This window comes from Melospiza melodia, chromosome 3 (assembly GCF_035770615.1).
Source record: "Melospiza melodia melodia isolate bMelMel2 chromosome 3, bMelMel2.pri, whole genome shotgun sequence".
Lineage (NCBI taxonomy): Eukaryota > Metazoa > Chordata > Aves > Passeriformes > Passerellidae > Melospiza > Melospiza melodia.
In genome coordinates, this window is record NC_086196.1 from 98,040,663 (window position 1) to 98,058,476 (window position 17,814).

Here is a 17,814-nt window from a genome sequence, read left to right on the forward strand (position 1 = left end):
TCTGCCATCAAAAAGTTGGCAGGCGAGTTTTGTTTTCCAGGGAAAAGCGCCGTTGTTTGTGTTTGGGGGCCTGTGGCTGGGAGTGGCCGGCTGGCTCCTTAGAATCCACGATACGCAGGATGGTTCCCAGACTTGACGTGGCACCAGTGCCAAGTCGGGCTGGTTTGATAGTACCAAGTGCGTCCTGCAATCTGCCATCCAGAAGCGGGGCAGCTTACTTTTGTTTGCCAGGGAAACGGGCAGAGCTTTGTGTCTGGGGGCATATGGCTGAGAGTGGCCGTCTGGCCCCTGAAAATCCACGATAGGCAGGATGGTTCCCAGACCAGAGGTGGCACCAGTGCCAAGTCGGGCTGGTTTGATAGTACCAAGTGGCTCCTGCAATCTGCCATCAAAAAGTTGTCAGGCGAGTTTTGTTTTCCAGGGAAAAGCGCCGTCGTTTGTGTTTGGGTGCCTGTGGCTGGGAGTGGCCGGCTGGCTAATTAGAATCCACGATACGCAGGATGGTTCCCAGACCAGTGGTGGCACCAGTGCCAAGTCGGGCTGGTTTGATAGTACCAAGTGGCTCCTGCAATCAGCCATCCAGAAGCGGGGCAGCTTACTTTTGTTTGCCAGGGAAACGGGCCGAGCTTTGTGTCTGGGGGCCTATGGCTGGGAGTGACCGGCTGGCTCCTGAAAAGCTACGATAGGCAGGATGGTGACCAGACCCATGGTGGCACCAGTGCCAAGTTGGGCTGGTTTGATAGTACCAAGTGGCTCCTGCAATCTGCCATCAAAAAGTTGTCAGGCGAGTTTTGTTTTCCAGGGAAAAGCGCCGTTGTTTGTGTTTGGGGGCCTGTGGCTGGGAGTGGCCGGCTGGCTAATTAGAACCCACGATACGCAGGATGGTTCCCAGACCAGAGGTGGCAACAGTGACAAGTCGGGCCAGTTTGATGGTGCAAAGTGGCTCCTGCAATCTGCCATCCAGAAGCAGGGCTGCTTACTTTTGTTTGCCAGGGAAAGGAGCCGAGGTTTTTGTCTGGGGGCCTATGGCTGGGAGTGACCAGCTGGCTCCTGAAAAGGTACGATAGGCAGGATGGTTACCAGACCCATGGTGGCACCAGTGCCAAGTTGGGATGATTTGATAGTACCAAGTGGCTCCTGCAATCTGCCATCAAAATGTTGGTAGGCGAGTTTTGTTTTCCAGGGAAAAGCGCCGTTGTTTGTGTTTGGGGGCCTGTGGGTGGGAGTGGCCGGATGGCTAATTAGAATCCACGATACGCAGGATGGTTCCCAGACCTAAAGTGGCACCAGTGACAAGTCGGGCCAGTTTGATGGTGCAAAGTTGCTACTGAAATCTGCCATCCAGAAACGGGGCAGCTTACTTTTGTTTGCCAGGGAAACGGGCCAAGGTTTGTGTCTGGGGGCCTATGGCTGTGAGTGACCCGCTAGGTCCTTAAAAGCTACGAGAGGCATGATGGTGACCAGACCCATGGTGGCACCAGTGCCAAGTTGGGCTGGTTTGATAGTACCAAGTGGCTCCTGCAATCTGCCATCAAAAAGTCGGCAAGCGAGTGTTGATTTCCAGGGAAAAGCGCCGTTGTTTGTGTTTGGGGGCCTGTGGCAGGGAGTGGCCGGCTGGCTCCTTAGAATCCACGATACGCAGCATGGTTCCCAGACCCAAGGTGGCACCAGTGCCAAGTCGGGCTGGCTTGATAATACCAAGTGGTTCCTGCAATCGGCCATCAAAAAGTTGGCAGGCGAGTTTTGTTTTCCAGGGAAAAGCGCCGTTGTTTTTGTATGGGGGCCTATGGGTGGGAGTGGCCGGCTGGCTCCTTAGAATCCACGAGACGCAGGATGGTTCCCAGACCTGAGGTGGCACCAGTGCCAAGTTGGGCTGGTTTGATAGTACCAAGTGCGTCCTGCAATCTGCCATCCAGAAGCGGGGTAGCTTACTTTTGTTTGCCAGGGAAACGGGCCGAGGTTTGTGTCTGGGGGCCTATGGCTGGGAGTGACCGGCTGGCTCCTGAAAAGCTACGATAGGCAGGATGGTGACCAGACCCATGGTGGCACCAGTGCCAAGTTGGGCTGGTTTGATAGTACCAAGTGGCTCCTGCAATCTGCCATCACAAACTTGGCGGGCGAGTTTTGTTTTCCAGGGAAAAGCGCCGTTGTTTGTGTTTGGGGGCCTGTGGCTGGGAGTGGCCGGCTGGCTCCTTAGAATCCACGATACTCAGCATGGTTCCCAGATCAGAGGTGGAACCTGTGCCAAGTTGGGCTGGTTTGATAGTACCAAGTGCGTCCGGGAATCTGCCATCCAGAAGCGGGGCAGCTTACTTTTGTTTGCCAGGGAAACGGGCCGTGGGTTTTGTTTGGGGGCCTATGGCTGAGAGTGACCGGCTGGCTCCTGAAAAGTTACGATAGGCAGGATGGTGACCAGACCCATGGTGGCACCAGTGCCAAGTTGGGCTGGTTTGATAGTACCAAGTTGCTCCTGCAATCTGCCATCAAAAAGTTGGCAGGCGAGTTTTGTTTTCCAGGGAAAAGCGCCGTTGTTTGTGTTTGGGGGCCTGTGGCTGGGAGTGGCCGGCTGGCTCCTTAGAATCCACGATACGCAGGATGGTTCCCAGACTTGACGTGGCACCAGTGCCAAGTCGGGCTGGTTTGATAGTACCAAGTGCGTCCTGCAATCTGCCATCCAGAAGCGGGGCAGCTTACTTTTGTTTGCCAGGGAAACGGGCAGAGCTTTGTGTCTGGGGGCATATGGCTGAGAGTGGCCGTCTGGCCCCTGAAAATCCACGATAGGCAGGATGGTTCCCAGACCAGAGGTGGCACCAGTGCCAAGTCGGGCTGGTTTGATAGTACCAAGTGGCTCCTGCAATCTGCCATCAAAAAGTTGTCAGGCGAGTTTTGTTTTCCAGGGAAAAGCGCCGTCGTTTGTGTTTGGGTGCCTGTGGCTGGGAGTGGCCGGCTGGCTAATTAGAATCCACGATACGCAGGATGGTTCCCAGACCAGTGGTGGCACCAGTGCCAAGTCGGGCTGGTTTGATAGTACCAAGTGGCTCCTGCAATCAGCCATCCAGAAGCGGGGCAGCTTACTTTTGTTTGCCAGGGAAACGGGCCGAGCTTTGTGTCTGGGGGCCTATGGCTGGGAGTGACCGGCTGGCTCCTGAAAAGCTACGATAGGCAGGATGGTGACCAGACCCATGGTGGCACCAGTGCCAAGTTGGGCTGGTTTGATAGTACCAAGTGGCTCCTGCAATCTGCCATCAAAAAGTTGTCAGGCGAGTTTTGTTTTCCAGGGAAAAGCGCCGTTGTTTGTGTTTGGGGGCCTGTGGCTGGGAGTGGCCGGCTGGCTAATTAGAACCCACGATACGCAGGATGGTTCCCAGACCAGAGGTGGCAACAGTGACAAGTCGGGCCAGTTTGATGGTGCAAAGTGGCTCCTGCAATCTGCCATCCAGAAGCAGGGCTGCTTACTTTTGTTTGCCAGGGAAAGGAGCCGAGGTTTTTGTCTGGGGGCCTATGGCTGGGAGTGACCAGCTGGCTCCTGAAAAGGTACGATAGGCAGGATGGTTACCAGACCCATGGTGGCACCAGTGCCAAGTTGGGCTGATTTGATAGTACCAAGTGGCTCCTGCAATCTGCCATCAAAATGTTGGTAGGCGAGTTTTGTTTTCCAGGGAAAAGCGCCGTTGTTTGTGTTTGGGGGCCTGTGGGTGGGAGTGGCCGGATGGCTAATTAGAATCCACGATACGCAGGATGGTTCCCAGACCTAAAGTGGCACCAGTGACAAGTCGGGCCAGTTTGATGGTGCAAAGTTGCTACTGAAATCTGCCATCCAGAAACGGGGCAGCTTACTTTTGTTTGCCAGGGAAACGGGCCAAGGTTTGTGTCTGGGGGCCTATGGCTGTGAGTGACCCGCTAGGTCCTTAAAAGCTACGAGAGGCATGATGGTGACCAGACCCATGGTGGCACCAGTGCCAAGTTGGGCTGGTTTGATAGTACCAAGTGGCTCCTGCAATCTGCCATCAAAAAGTCGGCAAGCGAGTGTTGATTTCCAGGGAAAAGCGCCGTTGTTTGTGTTTGGGGGCCTGTGGCAGGGAGTGGCCGGCTGGCTCCTTAGAATCCACGATACGCAGCATGGTTCCCAGACCCAAGGTGGCACCAGTGCCAAGTCGGGCTGGCTTGATAATACCAAGTGGTTCCTGCAATCGGCCATCAAAAAGTTGGCAGGCGAGTTTTGTTTTCCAGGGAAAAGCGCCGTTGTTTTTGTTTGGGGGCCTGTGGCTGGGAGTGGCCGGCTGGCTCCTTAGAATCCACGAGACGCAGGATGGTTCCCAGACCTGAGGTGGCACCAGTGCCAAGTTGGGCTGGTTTGATAGTACCAAGTGCGTCCTGCAATCTGCCATCCAGAAGCGGGGTAGCTTACTTTTGTTTGCCAGGGAAACGGGCCGAGGTTTGTGTCTGGGGGCCTATGGCTGGGAGTGACCGGCTGGCTCCTGAAAAGCTACGATAGGCAGGATGGTGACCAGACCCATGGTGGCACCAGTGCCAAGTTGGGCTGGTTTGATAGTACCAAGTGGCTCCTGCAATCTGCCATCAAAAAGTTGGCAGGTGAGTTTTGTTTTCCAGGGAAAAGCGCCGTTGTTTGTGTTTGGGGGCCTGTGGTTGGGAGTGGCCAGCTGGCTCCTTAGAATCCACGATACGCAGGATGGTTCCCAGACCAGAGGTCGCAGCAGTGCCAAGTCGGGCTGGTTTGATGGTGCAAAGTGGCTCCTGCAATCTGCCATCCAGAAGCGGGGTAGCTTACTTTTGTTTGCCAGGGAAACGGGCCGAGGTTTGTGACTGGGGGCCTATGGCTGGGAGTGACCGGCTGGCGTCTGAAAAGCTACGATAGGCAGGATGGTGACCAGACCCATGGTGGCACCAGTGCCAAGTTGGGCTGGTTTGATAGTACCAAGTGGCTCCTGCAATCTGCCATCAAAAAGTTGGCAGGCCAGTTTTGTTTTCCAGGGAAAAGCGCCGTTGTTTCTGTTTGGGGGCCTGTGGCTGGGAGTGGCCGGCTGCCTCCTTTGAACCCAGGATACGCAGGATGGTTCCCAGAGCCAAGGTTACGCCAGTGCCAAGTTCGGCTGGTTTGATAGTACCAAGTGGATCCTGCAAACTGCCATCCAGAAGCGGGACAGCTTAATTTTGTTTCCCAGGGAAACGGGCCGAGGTATTTGCCTGGGGGCCTATGGCTGGGCGTGACTGGCTGGCTACTGAAAAGCTACGATAGGCAGGATGGTTACCAGGCTCATGGTGGCCCCACTGCCAAGTCGGGCTGGTTTGATAATACTAAATAACTCCTGAAATCTGCCATCCAGACGCGGGGCAGCGGATTTCTGTTTGCTGGAGAAAAGTTCCGTGGTTTTTTTTTGGGGGTATATGGCTGGACGTGGCCGGCTGGCTCCTTAAAAATCTCGATACGCAGGATTGTTCCCTGACCCAAGGTGGCATGAGTGCCAAGTCGGGCTGTTTTCGTAGTACCAAGTGCGTCCTGCAATTTGCCATCCAGAAGAGGGGCAGTTGAGTTTTGTTTGCCAGAGAAAAGGACCGTGGTATATGTTTGGGGGCATATGGCTGAGAGTGGCCGGCTGGCCCCTGAAAATCCACGATAGGCAGGATGGTTCCCAGAACCAAGGTGGCACCAGTGCCATGTTGGCCTGGTTTGATAGTACCATGTGGCTCCTGCAATCTGCCATCCAGAAGCGGGGCTGCTTACTTTTGCTTGCCAGGGAAACGGGCCGAGATATTTGTCTGGGGGCCTATGGCTGGGAGTGACCGGCTGGCTCCTGAAAAGCTACGATAGGCAGGATGGTGACCAGACCCATGGTGGCACCAGTGCCAAGTTGGGCTGGTTTGATAGTACCAAGTGGCTCCTGCAATCTGCCATCAAAAACTTGGCAGGCCAGTTTTGTTTTCCAGGGAAAAGCGCCGTTGTTTCTGTTTGGGGGCCTGTGGCTGGGAGTGGCCGGCTGCCTCCTTTGAACCCAGGATACGCAGGATGGTTCCCAGAGCCAAGGTTACGCCAGTGCCAAGTTCGGCTGGTTTGATAGTACCAAGTGGATCCTGCAAACTGCCATCCAGAAGCGGGACAGCTTAATTTTGTTTCCCAGGGAAACGGGCCGAGGTATTTGTCTGGGGGCCTATGGCTGGGCGTGACTGGCTGGCTACTGAAAAGCTACGATAGGCAGGATGGTTACCAGGCTCATGGTGGCCCCACTGCCAAGTCGGGCTGGTTTGATAATACTAAATAACTCCTGAAATCTGCCATCCAGACGCGGGGCAGCGGATTTCTGTTTGCTGGAGAAAAGTTCCGTGGTTTTTTTTTGGGGGTATATGGCTGGACGTGGCCGGCTGGCTCCTTAAAAATCTCGATACGCAGGATTGTTCCCTGACCCAAGGTGGCATGAGTGCCAAGTCGGGCTGTTTTCGTAGTACCAAGTGCGTCCTGCAATTTGCCATCCAGAAGAGGGGCAGTTGAGTTTTGTTTGCCAGAGAAAAGGACCGTGGTATATGTTTGGGGGCATATGGCTGAGAGTGGCCGGCTGGCCCCTGAAAATCCACGATAGGCAGGATGGTTCCCAGAACCAAGGTGGCACCAGTGCCATGTTGGCCTGGTTTGATAGTACCATGTGGCTCCTGCAATCTGCCATCCAGAAGCGGGGCTGCTTACTTTTGCTTGCCAGGGAAACGGGCCGAGATATTTGTCTGGGGGCCTATGGCTGGGAGTGACCGGCTGGCTCCTGAAAAGCTACGATAGGCAGGATGGTGACCAGACCCATGGTGGCACCAGTGCCAAGTTGGGCTGGTTTGATAGTACCAAGTGGCTCTTGCAATCTGCCATCCAAAAGTTGTCAGGCGAGTTTTGTTTTCCAGGGAAAAGCGCCGTTGTTCTTGTTTAGAGGCCTGTGGCTGGGAGTGGCCGGCTGCCTCCTTTGAACCCAGGATACGCAGGATGGTTCCCAGAGCCAAGGTGGCACCAGTGCCAAGTTGGGCTGGTTTGATAGTACCAAGTGGCTCCTGCAATCTGCCATCCAGAAGCGGGACAGCTTACTTTTGTTTCCCAGGGAAACGGGCCGAGGTATTTTTCTGGGGGCCTATGGCTGGGAGTGACCGGCTGGCTACTGAAAAGCTACGATAGGCAGGATGGTTACCAGACTCATGGTGGCACCAGTGCCAAGTCGGGCTGGTTTGATAATACTAAATAGCTCCTGAAATCTGCCATTCAGACGCGGGGCAGCGGATTTTTGTTTGCTGGAGAAAAGTTCCGTGGTTTTTTTTTGGGGGTATATGGCTGGACGTGGCCGGCTGGCTCCATAAAAAGATCGATACGCAGGATTGTTCCCTGACCCAAGGTGGCATCAGTGCCAAGTCGGGCTGTTTTCGTAGTACCAAGTGCGTCCTGCAATTTGCCATCCAGAAGAGGGGCAGTTGAGTTTTGTTTGTCAGAGAAAAGGGCCGTGGTATGTGTTTGGATCCATATGGCTGAGATTGGCCGGCTGGCCCCTGAAAATCCACGATAGGCAGGATGGTTCCCAGAGCCAAGGTGGCACCAGTGCCATGTTTGCCTGGTCTGATAGTACCATGTGCCTCCTGCAATCTGCCATCAAAATGTTGGCAGGCGAGTTTTGTTTTCCAGGGAAAAGCGCCGTATTTTGTGTTTGGGCGCCTGTGGCTCAGAATGGCCGGGTGGCTGCTTAGAATCCACGATACGCAGGATGGTTCCCAGACCCAAGGTGGCACCAGTGCCAAGTCGGGCTGGTTTGACACTACCAAGTGGCTCCTGCAATCTGCCATCCAGAATCGGGGCAGCTTAATTTTGTTTGCCAGGGAAACGGTCCGAGGTTTGTGTCTGGGGGCCTATGGCTGGGAGTGACCGGCTGGCTCCTGAAATGCTACAATAGGCAGGATGGTTCCCAGACCCATAGTGGCACCAGTACCAAGTTGGGATGATTTGATAGTACCAAGTGGCTCCTGCAATCTGCCATCAAAAAGCTGGCAGGCGAGTTTTGTTTTCCAGGGAAAAGCGCCGTTGTTTGTGTTTGGGGGCCTGTGGCTGGGAGTGGCCGGCTGGCTCCTTAGAATCCACGATATGCAGGATTGTTCCCAGACCCAAGGTGGCACCAGTGCCAAGTCGGGCTGGTTTGATGGTGCAAAGTGGCTCCTGCAATCTGCCATCCAGACGCGGGGCAGCGGATTTTTGTTTCCATGAGAAATGGTCCGTGGTTTGTTTTTGGGGGTATATGGCTCAGCGTGGCCGGCTGGCTCCTTAAAAAGCTCGATATGCAGGATGGTTCCCTGACACAAGGTGGCACCAGTGCCACGTCGGGCGGTTTTCGTAGTACAAAGTGCGTCCTAAAATTTGCCATCCAGAAGAGGGGCAGTTGAGTTTTGTTTGCCTGTGAAACGGGCCGTTGTTTTTGATTGGGGTCTGTGGCCGAGAGTGTTCGGCTGGCTCCTGACAACCCACAATACGCAGGATGGTTCCCAGACCCAAGGTGGCACCAGTGCCAAGTCGGGCTGGTTTGATAGTACCAAGTGGCTCCTGCAATCTGCCATCCAGAAGCGGTGCAGTTGAGTTTTGTTTGCCAGAGAAAAGGGCCGTGGGTTGTGTTTGGGGGCATATGGCTTGGAGTGGCCGGCTGTCTCATTAAAAAGATCGATACGCAGGATGGTTCCGAGACCCAAGGTGGCACCAGTGCCAAGTCGGGCTGTTTTTATAGTACCAAGTGCGTCCTGCAATTTGCCATCCAGAAGAGGGGCAGTGGAGTTTTGTTTGCCAGAGAATAGCGCCGTTGTTTGTGTTTGGGGGCTTGTGGCTGGGAGTGGCCGACTGGCGCCTTAGAATCTGTGTTACGCAGCATGGTTCCCAGACCAGAGGTGGCACCAGTTCCAAGTCGGGCTGGTTTGATAGTACCAAGGGGCTCCTGCAATCTGCCATCCAGAAGCGGGGCAGCTTACTTTTGTTTGCCAGGGAAACGGGCCGAGGTTTGTGACTGGGGACCTATGGCTGGGAGTGACCGGCTGGCTCCTGAAAAGCTACGATAGGCAGGATGGTGACCAGACCCATGGTGGCACCAGTGCCAAGTTGGGCTGGTTTGATAGTACCAAGTGGCTCCTGCAATCTGCCATCAAAAAGTTGGCAGGCGAGTTTTGTTTTCCAGGGAAAAGCGCCGTTGTTTGTGTTTGAGGGCCTGTGGCTGGGAGTGGCCGGCTGGCTCCTTAGAATCCACGATACGCAGGATGGTTCCCAGACCAGAGGTGGCACCTTTGCCAAGTTGGGCTGGTTTGATAGTACCAAGTGCGTCCTGCAATCTGCCATCCAGAAGCGGGGCAGCTTACTTTTGTTTGCCAGGGAAACGGGCCGAGGTTTGTGTCTGGGGGCCTATGGCTGGGAGTGACCTGCTAGGTCCTGAAAAGCTGCGATAGGCAGGATGGTGACCAGACCCATGGTGGCACCAGTGCCAAGTTGGGCTGGTTTGATAGTACCAAGTGGCTCCTGCAATCTGCCATCCAGAAGCGGGGTAGCTTACTTTTGTTTGCCAGGGAAACGGGCAGAGCTTTGTGTCTGGGGGCATATGGCTGAGAGTGGCCGTCTGGCCCCTGAAAATCCACGATAGGCAGGATGGTTCCCAGACCAGAGGTGGCACCAGTGCCAAGTCGGGCTGGTTTGATAGTACTAAATAGCACCTGCAATCTGCCATCAAAAAGTTGGCAGGCCAGTTTTGTTTTCCAAGGAAAAGCACCGTTGTTTGTGTTTGGGGGACTGTGGCTGGGAGTGGCCGGCTGGCTCCTTAGAACACACGATACGCAGGATGGTTCCCAGACCCAAGGTGGCACCAGTGCCACGTCGGGCTGGTTTGATGGTGAAAAGTGGCTCCTGCAATCTGCCATCCTGAAGCGGGGTAGCTTACTTTTGTGTGCCAGGGAAACGGGCCGAGGTTTATGACTGGGGGCCTAGGGCTAGGAGTGACAGGCTGGCTCCTGAAAAGCTACAATAGGCAGGATGGTTCCCAGACCCAAGGTGGCACCAGTGCCAAGTTGGGCTGGTTTGATGGTACCAAGTGGCTCCTGCAATCTGCCATCAAAAAGTTGGCAGGCCAGTTTTGTTTTCCAGGGAAAAGCGCCGTTGTTTGTGTTTGGGGGACTGTGGCTGGGAGTGGCCGGCTGGCTCCTTAGAACACAAGATACGCAGGATGGTTCCCAGACCAGAGGTGGCACCAGTGCCAAGTTGGGCTGGTTTGATAGTCCCAAGTGTCTCCTGCAATCTGCCATCCAGAAGCGGGGCAGCTTACTTTTGTTTGCCAGAGAAATAGGCCTAGGTTTTTGTTTGGGGGCCTGTGGCTAGGAGTGGCCGGCTGGCTCCTAAGAATCCACGATACGCAGGATGTTTACCAGACCCATGGTGGCACCAGTGCCAAGTTGGGCTGGTTTGATAGTACCATTGGCTCCTGCAAACTCCATCAAAAAGTTGGCAGGCGTGTTTTGTTTTCCAGGGAACAGCGCCGTTGATTTTGTTTGGGGGCCTGTGGCTGGGAGTGGCCGGCTGGCTCCTTAGAGACCACGATACGCAGGATGGTTCCCAGACCCAAGGTGGCACCAGTGCCAAGTCGGGCTGGTTTGATAGTACCAAGTGGCTCCTGCAATCTGCCATCCAGAAGTGAGGAAGCTAAGTTTTGTTTGCCAGAAAAAAGGGCCGTGGTTTTTGTTGGGGACCTGTGGCTGGGAGTAGCCGGCTGGCTCCTTAGAATCCACGATACGCAGGATGGTTCCCAGACCCAAGGTGGCCCCAGTGCCAAGTCGGGCTAGTTTGATAGTACCAAGTGCGTCCTGCAATCTGCCATCCAGAAGCGGGGCAGCTTACTTTTGTTTGCCAGGGAAACGGGCCGAGGTTTGTGTCTGGGGGCCTATGGCTGGGAGTGACCTGCTAGGTCCTGAAAAGCTGCGATAGGCAGGATGGTGACCAGACCCATGGTGGCACCAGTGCCAAGTTGGGCTGGTTTGATAGTACCAAGTGGCTCCTGCAATCTGCCATCCAGAAGCGGGGTAGCTTACTTTTGTTTGCCAGGGAAACGGGCAGAGCTTTGTGTCTGGGGGCATATGGCTGAGAGTGGCCGTCTGGCCCCTGAAAATCCACGATAGGCAGGATGGTTCCCAGACCAGAGGTGGCACCAGTGCCAAGTCGGGCTGGTTTGATAGTACTAAATAGCACCTGCAATCTGCCATCAAAAAGTTGGCAGGCCAGTTTTGTTTTCCAAGGAAAAGCACCGTTGTTTGTGTTTGGGGGACTGTGGCTGGGAGTGGCCGGCTGGCTCCTTAGAACACACGATACGCAGGATGGTTCCCAGACCCAAGGTGGCACCAGTGCCACGTCGGGCTGGTTTGATGGTGAAAAGTGGCTCCTGCAATCTGCCATCCTGAAGCGGGGTAGCTTACTTTTGTGTGCCAGGGAAACGGGCCGAGGTTTATGACTGGGGGCCTAGGGCTAGGAGTGACAGGCTGGCTCCTGAAAAGCTACAATAGGCAGGATGGTTCCCAGACCCAAGGTGGCACCAGTGCCAAGTTGGGCTGGTTTGATGGTACCAAGTGGCTCCTGCAATCTGCCATCAAAAAGTTGGCAGGCCAGTTTTGTTTTCCAGGGAAAAGCGCCGTTGTTTGTGTTTGGGGGACTGTGGCTGGGAGTGGCCGGCTGGCTCCTTAGAACACAAGATACGCAGGATGGTTCCCAGACCAGAGGTGGCACCAGTGCCAAGTTGGGCTGGTTTGATAGTCCCAAGTGTCTCCTGAAATCTGCCATCCAGAAGCGGGGCAGCTTACTTTTGTTTGCCAGAGAAATAGGCCTAGGTTTTTGTTTGGGGGCCTGTGGCTAGGAGTGGCCGGCTGGCTCCTAAGAATCCACGATACGCAGGATGTTTACCAGACCCATGGTGGCACCAGTGCCAAGTTGGGCTGGTTTGATAGTACCATTGGCTCCTGCAAACTCCATCAAAAAGTTGGCAGGCGTGTTTTGTTTTCCAGGGAACAGCGCCGTTGATTTTGTTTGGGGGCCTGTGGCTGGGAGTGGCCGGCTGGCTCCTTAGAGACCACGATACGCAGGATGGTTCCCAGACCCAAGGTGGCACCAGTGCCAAGTCGGGCTGGTTTGATAGTACCAAGTGGCTCCTGCAATCTGCCATCCAGAAGTGAGGAAGCTAAGTTTTGTTTGCCAGAAAAAAGGGCCGTGGTTTTTGTTGGGGACCTGTGGCTGGGAGTAGCCGGCTGGCTCCTTAGAATCCACGATACGCAGGATGGTTCCCAGACCCAAGGTGGCCCCAGTGCCAAGTTGGGCTGGTTTGATAGTACCAAGTGCGTCCTGCAATCTGCCATCCACAAGCGGCGCCGCTTAGTTTTGTTTGCCACGGAAACGGGCCGAGGTTTGTGTCTGGGGGCCTATGGCTGGGAGTGACCGGCTAGGTCCTGAAAATCTACGATAGGCAGGATGGTGACCAGACCCATGGTGGCACCAGTGCCAAGTTGGGCTGGTTTGATAGTACCAAGTGGCTCCTGCAATCTGCCATCAAAATTTGGCAGGCGAGTTTTGTTTTCCAGGGAAAAGCGCCGTTGTTTGTGTTTGAGGGCCTGTGGCAGGGAGTGGCCGGCTGGCTCCTTAGAATCCACGATACGCAGGATGGTTCCCAGACCTGAGGTGGCACCAGTGCCAAGTCGGGCTAGTTTGATGGTGCAAAGTGGCTCCTGCAATCTGCCATCCAGAAGCGGGGCAGCTTACTTTTGTTTTCCAGGGAAACGGGCCGAGCTTTTTGTCTGGGGTCTATGGCTGGGAGTGACCGGCTGGCTCCTGAAAAGCTACGATAGGCAGGATGGTGACCAGACCCATGGTGGCACCAGAGCCATGTTCGGCTGATTTCAAAGTACAAAGTTGCTCCTGCAATCTTCCATCAAAAAGTCAGCAGGCGAGTTTTGTTTTCCAGGGAAAAGCGCCGTTGTTTGTGTCTGCGGGCCAGTGGCTGGAGTGGCCGGCTGGCTCCTTTCAACACACGATACGCCGGATGGTTCCCAGACCTGAGGTGGCACCAGTGCCAAGTTGGGCTGGTTTGATAGTACCAAGTGGTTCCTGCAATCTGCCATCAAAATGTTGGCAGGCGAGTTTTGTTTTCCAGGGAAAAGCGCCGTTGTTTTTTTTTGGGGGCCTGTGGCTGGGAGTGGCCGGCTGGCTCCTTAGAATCCACGATACGCAGGATGGTTCCCAGACCAGAGGTGGCACCAGTACCAAGTCGGGCTGGTTTGATAATAACAAGTGGATCCTGCAATCTGCCATCCAGAAGCGGGGCAGCTTACTTTTGTTTGCCAGGGAAACGGGCCGAGGTTTGTGTCTGGGGGCCTATGGCTGGGAGTGACCGGCTGGCTCCTGAAAAGCTACGATAGGCAGGATGGTGACCAGACCCATGGTGGCACCAGTGCCAAGTTGGGCTGGTTTGATAGTACCAAGTGGCTCCTGCAATCTGCCATCAAAAAGTTGGCAGGCGAGTTTTGTTTTCCAGGGAAAAGCGTCGTTGTTTTTGTTTGGGGGCCTGTGGCTGGGAGTGGCCGTCTTGCTAATTGGAATCCACGATACGCATGATGGTTCCCAGACCTGAGGTGGCACCAGTGACAAGTCGGGCCAGTTTGATGGTGCAAAGTGGCTCCTGCAATCTGCCATCCAGAAGCGGGGCAGCTTACTTTTGTTTGCCAGGGAAACGGGCCGAGCTTTGTGTCTGGGGGCCTATGGCTGGGAGTGACCGGCTGGCTCCTGAAAAGCTACGATAATCAGGATGGTGACCAGACCCATGGTGGCACCAGTGCCAAGTTGGGCTGATTTGATAGTACCAAGTGGCTCCTGCGATCTGCCATCAAAAAGTTGGCAGGCGAGTTTTGTTTTCCAGGGAAAAGCGCTGTTGTTTGTATTTGGGGGCCTGTGGCTGGGAGTGACCGGCTGGCTCCTTAGAATCCACGATACGCAGGATGGTTCCCAGACCCAAGGTGGCACCAGTGCCAAGTTGGGCTGGTTTGATTATACCAAGTGGTTCCTGCAATCTGCCATCCAGAAGCGGGGCAGCTTACTTTTGTTTGCCAGGGAAACGGGCCGAGCTTTGTGTCTGGGGGCCTATGGCTGGGAGTGACCTGCTAGGTCCTGAAAAGCTACGATAGGCAGGATGGTGACCAGACCCATGGTGGCACCAGTGCCAAGTTGGGCTGGTTTGATAGTACCAAGTGGCTCCTGCAATCTGCCATCAAAAAGTTGGCAGGCGAGTTTTGTTTTCCAGGAAAAAGCGCCGTTGTTTGTGTTTGGGGGCCTGTGGCTGGGAGTGGCCGGCTGGCTCCTTAGAATCCACGATACGCAGCATTGTTCCCAGACCAGAGGTGGCACCAGTGCCAAGTCGGGCTAGTTTGATGGTGCAAAGTGGCTCCTGCAATCTGCCATCCAGTAGCGGGGTAGCTTACTTTTTTTTGCCAGGGAAACGGGCCGAGGTTTTTTTCTGGAGGCCTATGGCTGGGAGTGACCGGCTAGGTCCTGAAAAGCTACGATAGGCAGGATGGTGACCAGACCCATGGTGGCACCAGTGCCAAGTTGGGCTGGTTTGATAGTACCAAGTGGCTCCTGCAATCTGCCATCAAAACGTTGTCAGGCGAGTTTTGTTTTCCAGGGAAAAGCGCCGTTGTTTGTGTTTGCGGGCCTGTGGCTGGGAGTGGCCGGCTGGCTCCTTAGAATCCACGATACGCAGGATGGTTCCCAGACCCAAGATGGCACCAGTGCCAAGTCGGGCTGGTTTGATAGTACCAAGTGGTTCCTGCAATCTGCCATCCAGAAGCGGGGTAGCTTACTTTTGTTTGCCAGGGAAACGGGCCGAGCTTTGTTTTTGGGGGCCTGTGGCTGGCAGTGGCCAGCTGGCTCCTGAAAATCCATGATACGCAGCATGGTTCCCAGACCCAAGATGGCACCAGTGCCAAGTGGGGCTGGTTTGACAGTGTCAAGTGCCTCATGCAATCTCCCATCCAGAAACGGGGCAGCTGAGTTCTTTTGCCTGTGAACCGGCCGTTGTTTTTGATTGGGGTCTGTGGCCGAGAATGGTCGACTGGCTACTGACAATCCACAATACGCAGGATGGTTCCCAGACTCAAGGTGGCACCAGGGCCAAGTCGGGCTCGTTTGATAGTACCAAGTGGCTCCTGCAATGTGCCATCCTGACGCGGGGCAGCGGATCTTTGTTTGCCAGAGTAAAGTTCCGTGGTTTGTTTTTGGGGGCATATGGCTGGGAGTGGCCGGCTGGCTCCTTAAGAAGCTCGATACGCAGGATGGTTCCCAGATCCATGGTGGCACCATTGCCTAGTTTGGCTGTTTTTGTAGTACCAAGTGCGTCCTGCAATTTTCCATCCAGAAGAAGGGCAGTTGAGTTTTGTTTTCCAGGGAAAAGCGCCGTTGTTTTTGTTTGGAGGCCTGTGGCTGGGAGTGGCCGGCTGGCTCCTTTCAACACACGATACGCCGGATGGTTCCCAACCCAAGGTGGCACCAGTGCCAAGTTGGGCTGGTTTGATAGTACCAAGTGCGTCCTGCAATCTGCCATCCAGAAGCGGGGCAGCTTACTTTTGTTTGCCAGGGAAACGGGCCGAGGTTTGTGACTGGGGGCCTATGGCTGGGAGTGACCGGCTGGCTCCTGAAAAGCTACGATAGGCAGGATGGTGACCAGACCCATGGTAGCACCAGTGCCAAGTTGGGCTGGTTTGATAGTACCAAGTGGCTCCTGCAATCTGCCATCAAAAACTTGGCAGGCGAGTTTTGTTTTCCAGGGAAAAGCGCCGTTGTTTGTGTTTGGGGGCCTGTGGGTGGGAGTGGCCGGCTGGCTCCTTAGAATCCACGATATGCAGGATGGTTCCCAGACCTGAGGTGGCACCAGTGCCAAGTCGGGCTGGTTTGATGGTGCAAAGTGGCTCCTGCGATCTGCCATCCAGACGCAGGGCAGCAGATTTTTGTTTCCAAGAGAAATGGTCCGTGGTTTGTTTTTGGGGGTATATGGCTGGGCGTGGCCTGCTGGCTCCTTAAAAAGCTACGATAGGCAGGATGGTTCCCTGACCCAAGGTGGCACCAGTGCCAAGTCGGGCGGTTTTCGTAGTACAAAGTGCGTCCTAAAATTTGCCATCCAGAAGAGGGGCAGTTGAGTTTTGTTTATCAGAGAAAAGGGCCGTGGTTTTTTTTTGGGGGCATATGGCTGAGAGTGGCCGTCTGGCCCCTGAAAATCCACGATAGGCAGGATGGTTCCCAGACCAGAGGTGGCACCAGTGCCAAGTCGGGCTGGTTTGATAGTACTAAATAGCACCTGCAATCTGCCATCAAAAAGTTGGCAGGCCAGTTTTCTTTTCCAGGGAAAAGCACCGTTGTTTGTGTTTGGGGGACTGTGGCTGGGAGTGGCCGGCTGGCTCCTTAGAACACACGATACGCAGGATGGTTCCCAGACCCAAGGTGGCACCAGTGCCACGTCGGGCTAGTTTGATGGTGCAAAGTGGCTCCTGCAATCTGCCATCCTGAAGCGGGGTAGCTTACTTTTGTGTGCCAGGGAAACGGGCCGAGGTTTATGACTGGGGGCCTAGGGCTAGGAGTGACAGGCTGGCTCCTGAAAAGCTACAATAGGCAGGATGGTTCCCAGACCCAAGGTGGCACCAGTGCCAAGTTGGGCTGGTTTGATGGTACCAAGTGGCTCCTGCAATCTGCCATCAAAAAGTTGGCAGGCCAGTTTTGTTTTCCAGGGAAAAGCGCCGTTGTTTGTGTTTGGGGGACTGTGGCTGGGAGTGGCCGGCTGGCTCCTTAGAACACAAGATACGCAGGATGGTTCCCAGACCAGAGGTGGCACCAGTGCCAAGTTCGGCTGGTTTGATAGTCCCAAGTGTCTCCTGCAATCTGCCATCCAGAAGCGGGGCAGCTTACTTTTGTTTGCCAGAGAAATAGGCCTAGGTTTTTGTTTGGGGGCCTGTGGCTAGGAGTGGCCGGCTGGCTCCTAAGAATCCACGATACGCAGGATGTTTACATGACCCATGGTGGCACCAGTGCCAAGTTGGGCTGGTTTGATAGTACCAAGTGGCTCCTGCAAACTCCATCAAAAAGTTGGCAGGCATGTTTTGTTTTCCAGGGAACAGCGCCGTTGATTTTGTTTGGGGGCCTGTGGCTGGGAGTGGCCGGCTGGCTCCTTAGAATCCACGATACGCAGGATGGTTCCCAGACCCAAGGTGGCACCAGTGGCAAGTCGGGCTGGTTTGATAGTACCAAGTGGCTCCGGCAATCTGCCATCCAGAAGTGAGGCAGCTAAGTTTTGTTTGCCAGAAAAAAGGGCCGTGGTTTTTGTTGGGGGCCTGTGGCTGGGAGTAGCCGGCTGGCTCCTTAAAATCCACGATAGGCAGGATGGTTCCCAGACCCAAGGTGGCACCAGTGCCAAGTCGGGCTGGTTTGATAGTACCAAGTGGCTCCTGCAATCTGCCATCCAGAAGCGGGGCAGCTGAGTTTTGTTTGCCAGAGAAAAAGGCTGTGGTTTGTGTTTGGGGGCCTGTGGCTGGCAGTGGCCGGCTGGCTCCTGAAAATCCACGATACGCAGCATGGTTCCCAGACCCAAGGTGGCACCAGTGCCAAGTGGGTCTCGTTTGACAGTGTAAAGTGCCTCCTGCAATCTCCCATCCAGAAGCGGGGCAGCTGAGTTTTTTTTGCCAGGGAAACGGACCTTTGTTTTTGATTGGGGTCTGTGGCCGAGAGTGGTCGGCTGTCTCCTGACA